Source organism: Sturnira hondurensis, unplaced genomic scaffold, assembly GCF_014824575.4.
Source record: "Sturnira hondurensis isolate 20B ecotype Veracruz unplaced genomic scaffold, ASM1482457v3 Scaffold0022824, whole genome shotgun sequence".
In the NCBI taxonomy this organism is placed as follows: domain Eukaryota; kingdom Metazoa; phylum Chordata; class Mammalia; order Chiroptera; family Phyllostomidae; genus Sturnira; species Sturnira hondurensis.
This window is the reverse complement of record NW_028095455.1, coordinates 444,510-451,535: the sequence shown is the minus strand read 5'-3', so window position 1 is coordinate 451,535 and position 7,026 is coordinate 444,510.

Here is a 7,026-nt window from a genome sequence, read left to right as displayed (position 1 = left end):
CCAGTGAGGGCCAAGGTGGCCAGAGTGCGCGTGGCCAGAGACCAGGTGGCCTGAGAGCCAAGAGCGCCAATCCTGCCAAGCCTTCGTTCTGAGGATTTATGTAGTTGGCGTGACAAGGGGTGAGGAGGAAGAAGTTACATATCGATTGGCAGGTAAAGGTGGTGCTGGCTTTCCAGGAATGGAAGTTGGCATGAATAGCCAAAGGTATTAAAGGACTTCTTCCTTCAGGGAGTAGGGGCCCTTTCGGGCTTTTCAAGCCTTAGGATGAAAGCACAGTATCTGTCAAAGGCTCTTCTTTCCCAGACAGTGAAACAGATACATAGAATTTCAAGGACTGCTAAGTCAGTGGGTGGGACATGCATTCCTCCTCCTCCCTGCTTTTGTTTCCCCTCTGGAAGCTGTAACCAGATGATACTCCAACCAACTGAGCCACCCAGCCAGGGCATGGGATGTATCTTTACAAGAAATTATTTGCTGTCTTTCTGACACTCAGATGTAACTGGGCACCTCACACGCTTCCTCATACCACCTCAAAGGGTCAAGCCTTTTGTCTTGGATCGAGAGATCATCCAGGCCTCCCCTTCGGATCAAGGAGAGAAAACAGAAGGCCCCTGAAACTTCTGAAGCTGGACTCCCTGATTTCTTTGTGGTGTTCCCAGGGGTGATTGTCTCCTGGGGAGAGTGGGTTTTTTGCAATTGTAAAAGACAGGCAAAATCTTTCTTTTGCACACAGAATCTAACTGAAACCAGGGCTGGTTGGACCTGGCACTGTATTTTCTACCCTGACTGTCACATGTGTACAGCCCAGAAGTGTTTCAGTGGGACAGAACAGTTCCTTTGCTTACCAGCTCCCTAAAACCATTGCAAACAAACAAAACAAAACACCCACCAGGATTAAGGAATCTGAGCATTCTCACCCTCTGAGGACTTAGATTAACTGGCCATTAAGTTCCCCTTCCCCATTATGTCTGAGGGCCCCACTCCTTCTGGATCCTGTGGCTTTCTTGTTTCCATTGGATTGTCCGGTGTGAGAGCATTACTGAATTACTGCATACTGGATAATCATCACTGAAAATGGCAAGGGAGAGACAAAACAGAGAGAGGGTGAGACCGGCAAAGTCTTTCCGGAAAGGTGGAAAAATGTACATTGAGACCTAGCAGAGGAGAAGGAGTCGGCCATATGAAGGTAGTGGAAGAGCATTTCAGACAGAGAAAAGAACCAGTGCAAAGGCCCTGAGGCAGATTTTGTTCAAAAACCAGAAAGAATACAAGCTCTTGGTGTCCAAGGCTTTTGGAAAATTAACCTTAGGATTCTGCTTGATTACTCTCAGAAAGGCCTAGTAATGGGTGCTGTTCTAGCCAAGAAGCCAAAGGTTTGTGTGAGCCTGGATTCTACAGCTGGGCCCCTGGATGATTAGTCTCAAGACCAGGGAGGAGGGAGGTACTGACCTGGGTCTCAGGGAAAGGCGAAGCTTCCAGGTCTCACTCAGTCCTCCAGTGATGGGTGCTAATTCAGGGGCCCTCGATGTGCCTGCGCAGTGTTCTAGGATGGAGACCGCAAAGCGGCTGGCATCATCCCCTCCCCCCAGAGGGGCTGCAGGAGCAGACCCAGCACACGGGGGACACTGCGACTGGTCTGGGAACATATCATCCAGTTCCTCTGCTCTTCAGAGTTCAGCAAGAAAGTCTTTATCGGCTCTTACAAGGGCATCTCTTTGGGTCTTTGAGTGGTGTCAACGTAAACCACATTCAATTTTTGGTGAGTTTATTTGAGCCAAACTGATGACAATGCCAGGACGCAATATCTCAACAGATTGAGAAATGCTCCAGAGAACGGCAGTTAAGCACCTTATTTTACACACTAGAATCAAAGGAGAAGCCATAGGGGGTTACGTGAAGTCTATTGTGATAGATTAGGGGGTGGGAGAAAGCAAAGTGGTGGAGGGAACCTCTGGGATTAGATAAAAAGTTAAAGTGATAGACACATACTTCTTTTACATAGGTGGGTAAGGGGGTTAACAGTCAACAATTAACATGTGATAGCAATAACTGTGAGGGCATTTGTGGTCTCAGCTTGTGCCCAAGGGGTTTGGGAAAAAGGGAAGCTGCCTTGCAAAAAGACAACAGACAGGCTCAGTTAAGGTAAAGACTGGCCTTTGTTAGGGAAAAATGCTGGCCTAGGACATGACTATCCTTCATGAACTGCTTTTTGTTAATAAGTTTTCATTTTAAATGATTCTATGTGGTTACTTTTGGTCTCTGAGTTTGTAAGGCTGCCTCGAAGGCCTCCCTTGAGCTCGTCAGGTTAATACGTGGCCCCTTTTCTTCCACAGCGGTTTGTAGCTTTGGAGGTACCCAGTCCTGTCAGGGTGAGGTGCCCAGGATTGGCTGGGCCAGATCTGCAAATAAGGGTGCCCCAGGAACCCCAGCCTTAAAATAATTGCCACATCCTGTTTCCTGGAAGTGCCCCCAGAAGTTCCCTTTGACTAGGCCCCTAGTCACCAGACAGGCCTAGGCCTCAAGCTCCATCCCAGGGCCAATCCAGGCCCAGACCTCCTGCCCTCACCTTCTACACTTCCTAGCGACTTGGGACAGTTTAGCTCCTCTTTCCCAACTGCCCTCCACCTCCCCCCGCCCCCCCGACCCCCTCCCCCCCCCCCCGGTCTAAGAGCAGGGGCTCTAGAGTCCAAACCGTCTGCACTTCCTCTCTTCAATCTTCGTCACTTTGGGCAAATCATAAACCTCTTGGAGCTTCATTGCCTGCATCTAAAAAGTAGGTCTAATAAAAGCACCTACTGTATTTTGCCATGTATAATGTGCGTCCATGTTTTTGGCCTAAACTTTCAGAAAAAAAAAGTTTGTTTTAAATTTTTAATTCAATTATTTATTCTTTTATTCTTTTTTTTCAATTTTAATGGTTGTTCAAGTACAGTTTTCCATCTTTTACTCCCATCCCAGACCACCCTCCCAGCCCTCCCCCTCAATTATTTATTTATTTATATGTAGATACTTGGTTTTTGTATTATGAAGGGATTTTAGCACTTATTTTTTAACATGTTATGGTGCAAGCAATTTATGTAATAAATGGTTACAAAACACAAGAACAGATACAAGTTATTTCAGGTACTACCCATGTATAATGCACATCCTTATTTTTCCCTCAAAAGTTTGGTAAAAGAATGCACATTATACGTGGTAAAATATGGTACTCCCTAGATTGGATGGGAAGTTAAAAGAGATCATGCTTAACATGTGCTTGACACAATATCTGATACAGAATAAGTTTAGTAACATAATGTGGAGGCTACCTGACCCATTGCCCCTTTGGCCCAGCTCAACCTGCCTTGAATGAGTTTGAAGGTGGTGCAGCCACTTCCCAGCCAAGACCTTGAACCAAGTAACACCTTGCTGGCCACTAACTGGTTCTCTGCTGTCACCTGGTGGTCATAGCCTTGCAGCACAGGCCCACCTGATGAAGCGAGGGGACTGATTGCACAGGTGCCTCTTTGATCTTTTCAAACCCTTCCCATCCACAGTGCTCAGTGGCCAGAATCCACTTTACTCACCTTCCTTGGGACTTAGAACCTTCTTCAGTACTAATCACTATTCTTAGATTTCCATAGCCCCTGAGTTCTCCCCAGAGAAGCCCAGCTCAGGCCCTACCTGCCCTCCATCCCTACTCCCCTGATCCCTGCCCTCACACCTCAAAGTCAACAACAGGGACTCTAGAATACAAACTGTCACTTCATCTTTTCAATCTGTGTGACTTCGGGGTGTGAGTTTTTGCTCCTACACACACACACGCACGCACGCACGCGCGCGCCAAGGAAAATTCTAGAATGTTATAAAGGACATTGCTGTAAAAGGGGTTGATGCTGCTGTTCTTCTATAGAAGAGGCTGAACAAACAGAACTGCCTTTTTAGGAGGCAGAAAAGACAACTAGGCACACCTCTGGTGTTTGAGGCAGGCTGCAGTCAGTATTCCCTCCTACACCCAGTAGGGGCCTGAACCCCGACAAAATGGCCTTTAATCCCAATTCCTAGTATACCTGTGGGGTCTTGGGCAAGTTACTTAACCTCTCTGAGCTTCAGCAGCCTCGTCTACAAAATGGGAATAAATAATAATTACAAAATTGCTGCAAGAATTAAATGAGCAATAATATGTAAAATCATCTAACAGAGTGGCAAATTGCTGAAGTTTGAGAAAAGCTGATGCGTCTAAGAATCTCCTGCGCATGTGCAAAAGAGCCTTGAGAGGGCGGTATTGCGGAGTAATCCTATGAACTCATGTTCAGCTGTGGTCTGAGAGCTGCTCCGTGCTCATCAGCTAACAAGTTATTGCCTACGGAGTAAAGGGAATGAGATGGAGAAGTTTTGAGGGTGGAGGGACAGTGGCGAGCTAGAGACGGAACAGAACGAAGGTGTATCTACACGGGGACTGACAGAAAAGCCCTAGCAGCCTGGGGGTGCCTGGGGGACAATGGGAACCCCCCACCCACCCGCCGCTCCCTCAGACACAAGAGCAAGAGTGGCTTGTGCTGAAGGCTGGATTCCCGGGAAGGAGTTGGGGGGACGCTGGCAGTTTCCACTCTAGTAAGAAAGTGGCTCCAGGAGACTAGCGCCATCCCTCACACAGGCACAGAAGCTGGCTCAAGTGTGAGGACAATGGTCCAGGCCCCAAGGCTGTTCTGGTGGGCAGGAAAAAGTGCTAATGAATCAGAAAAGGGATTTAATAATCCCATGGCTGCTTCTGACCAGTCTGTCAAGAAGAGTGGGATTGCAGGACTGGATTAGATATGACTTTTGGGGTGGAAAATATTGAAGGGTCCACCTCTATATCCACTACAATGTCCGGTTATGTTAGAGCTACCCCAGATTCCTGCCCGGGGTATGGCGGGGGTATTGGTTCTTCTTGGGGGCAGGCAGCACAGAAGAGGTTTCAACACAGAGGAAGAAAAGCTTCATTTGAGTCTGGAAAGGTAAGTGGGTTCACCGGGCATGAGGTGGGAGGGGGCATCCACACAGAGGATAAATAGATGTTCACCAGTCAGGACTCAGGGTGGGAGTGGGAAGGTGACATCCGGGTGAAGGAGGGCTCAGAGGTGCGGAACAGCCTGGCAGGTTTGGGGAGTCACAAGTAGCTTTGTCCAAGCTGGAGCTCAAAGTCCCAGAAAGACAGTGCAGACCTGAGGCCTGGGCCTGACTCTCAAAGTGCCTGGAGCACCATGCGGAGGCTTCTGGACTCATTTTTCACATTATGTTGAGTCACAGAAAGGTTTTTAGCCAAAACAAAATGACAACAAAAATTGGGCTATCCAGACTTGGGGTCAGTCTACTTCCCAGTGTCATGAAAATATCTTCCTCCCAGGTGGCTATGAGGATTGCACGGGTTATTGTGTGTGGTAACATTTTGTAAACTGTAAATCATATTGACAGTAGGTCTAGAAGCAATGGCTTGTCCTTGAACGGCAGGACGATGGACTGGTGATGTGGAGGAAGCCTGGGCTCTGGATTCTGACTCAAATGCTGGCTACAGCGTGGGCTGGTTGTGCGTCCTTGTTAAGCAAAACGCTCAGCCTCAGGCTGTTCATCTGCAGAATGGGAACACAATATCTGTGTCTTTGGGGAGGGTGTTAGGTGAGGGTCATGTGCCGAGAATGGATTAAACTCTTGGGCCAGGGTAATTTGGTTGCTAGCCACAGACACTCAACTCAGGCTGCTTAATACAAGGAAATAAACAGGAGGTTATAAAGTTGTCCCACAGAACTAAAAAAAAAAACAAAGAAAAAGGTCTGAGCAAAGCAGGCCTTAATTAAGAAGGAATAGAACTGAGCAGTTCTGTGGACATAGGTAGAAGGAATTAATGGGTGATCCTTCAGGTCATTACCATTAGAAAGAAATCGGCTATAACCACGTTCATTCTTGTTTGTGTACAATAACTAGACTCCTTGAAGAACTGTGTTTGGGTGGATTGGGTCGCATGCCAAATCCTTGCCCAGGCATAGAGTGGTCTGGGGAGGGCGAGGCGGGGGGCAGGATCTAACACTCCTTCTAGGCTGATGAAACAGGGAAGGAGACATTTTCAGAGGGAGTATGTATGAGCTACCAGAATAGAAGGAAGGGATGCAGGAGAGACGAAGACCCAGCTGCCCTCTCCAACGTTCGGCGAATGGTGGCTGGTGCCCTTACATGGGGCTCACAAGCCAGGGTTTATCCCTGAGAAGCCTCCCCAGACTTTGCTGTTTCCTGCGAGTGCGATCCTGCAGGAGACCATGCAAGGCTGCCAGGCGCTCCCCGGGGGCACTGACAGACATGGAGGCTGCTGAAATACATTCCACCTCACCTCCAGAGTCCCTCCTCAGGCCCTTCCCATGAAAGGTAATGTGAATACAATGGTAAAATAGAAGCCAGGGGTTCAAGTCCTGTCTTTGCTGTTTACTAGCCATATGACCTTGGATATGTTATCTAACCTTTCTGAGCCTCAGTTTGCTCAATTGTAAAATGGGGATAATTTTTAAAGGATTATTCCCATTTGTTTCATTTCTTCCAGGTTGCAAAGAGAGATCCAAGAGTGGCTTTAGATGAGACAGAAAAATGTTTTATTAAGAAAAATAGGACTTGTTCAAGGCTGAGCTTGTAGCTGCTTCCTGGAGGCCCGGGCCCAGCCCCACCTTCATTAAGTAGGTGCCTGCAGCCACAGTGGCTTGTCAGCAAAGGACACCTCTGTTCCTTCTGATACTTTGTGTTACTTCCTGTCACTCTTATACAGTTAGAGGGCCAATTGAGCTGATTTTCCACTATCCACAATGACCTCCCCGCCCCCAACACTGGGCCATATCTTTGCACCAGACCACCTCATGTCCTTAGCCCTCTCGGCTCAGGAAGATCCCCCTGGAGAGGTGTGGCACGTAAACAGCTGGAGACCAGTGTGGCTCCCACTGCCTATTAGTTCCCTAGTGTTGCTCTACAAAGTAGCACAAACTGGGCAGCTTAAACCACAGAAACGTTGTCTGGCAATTCTGGAGG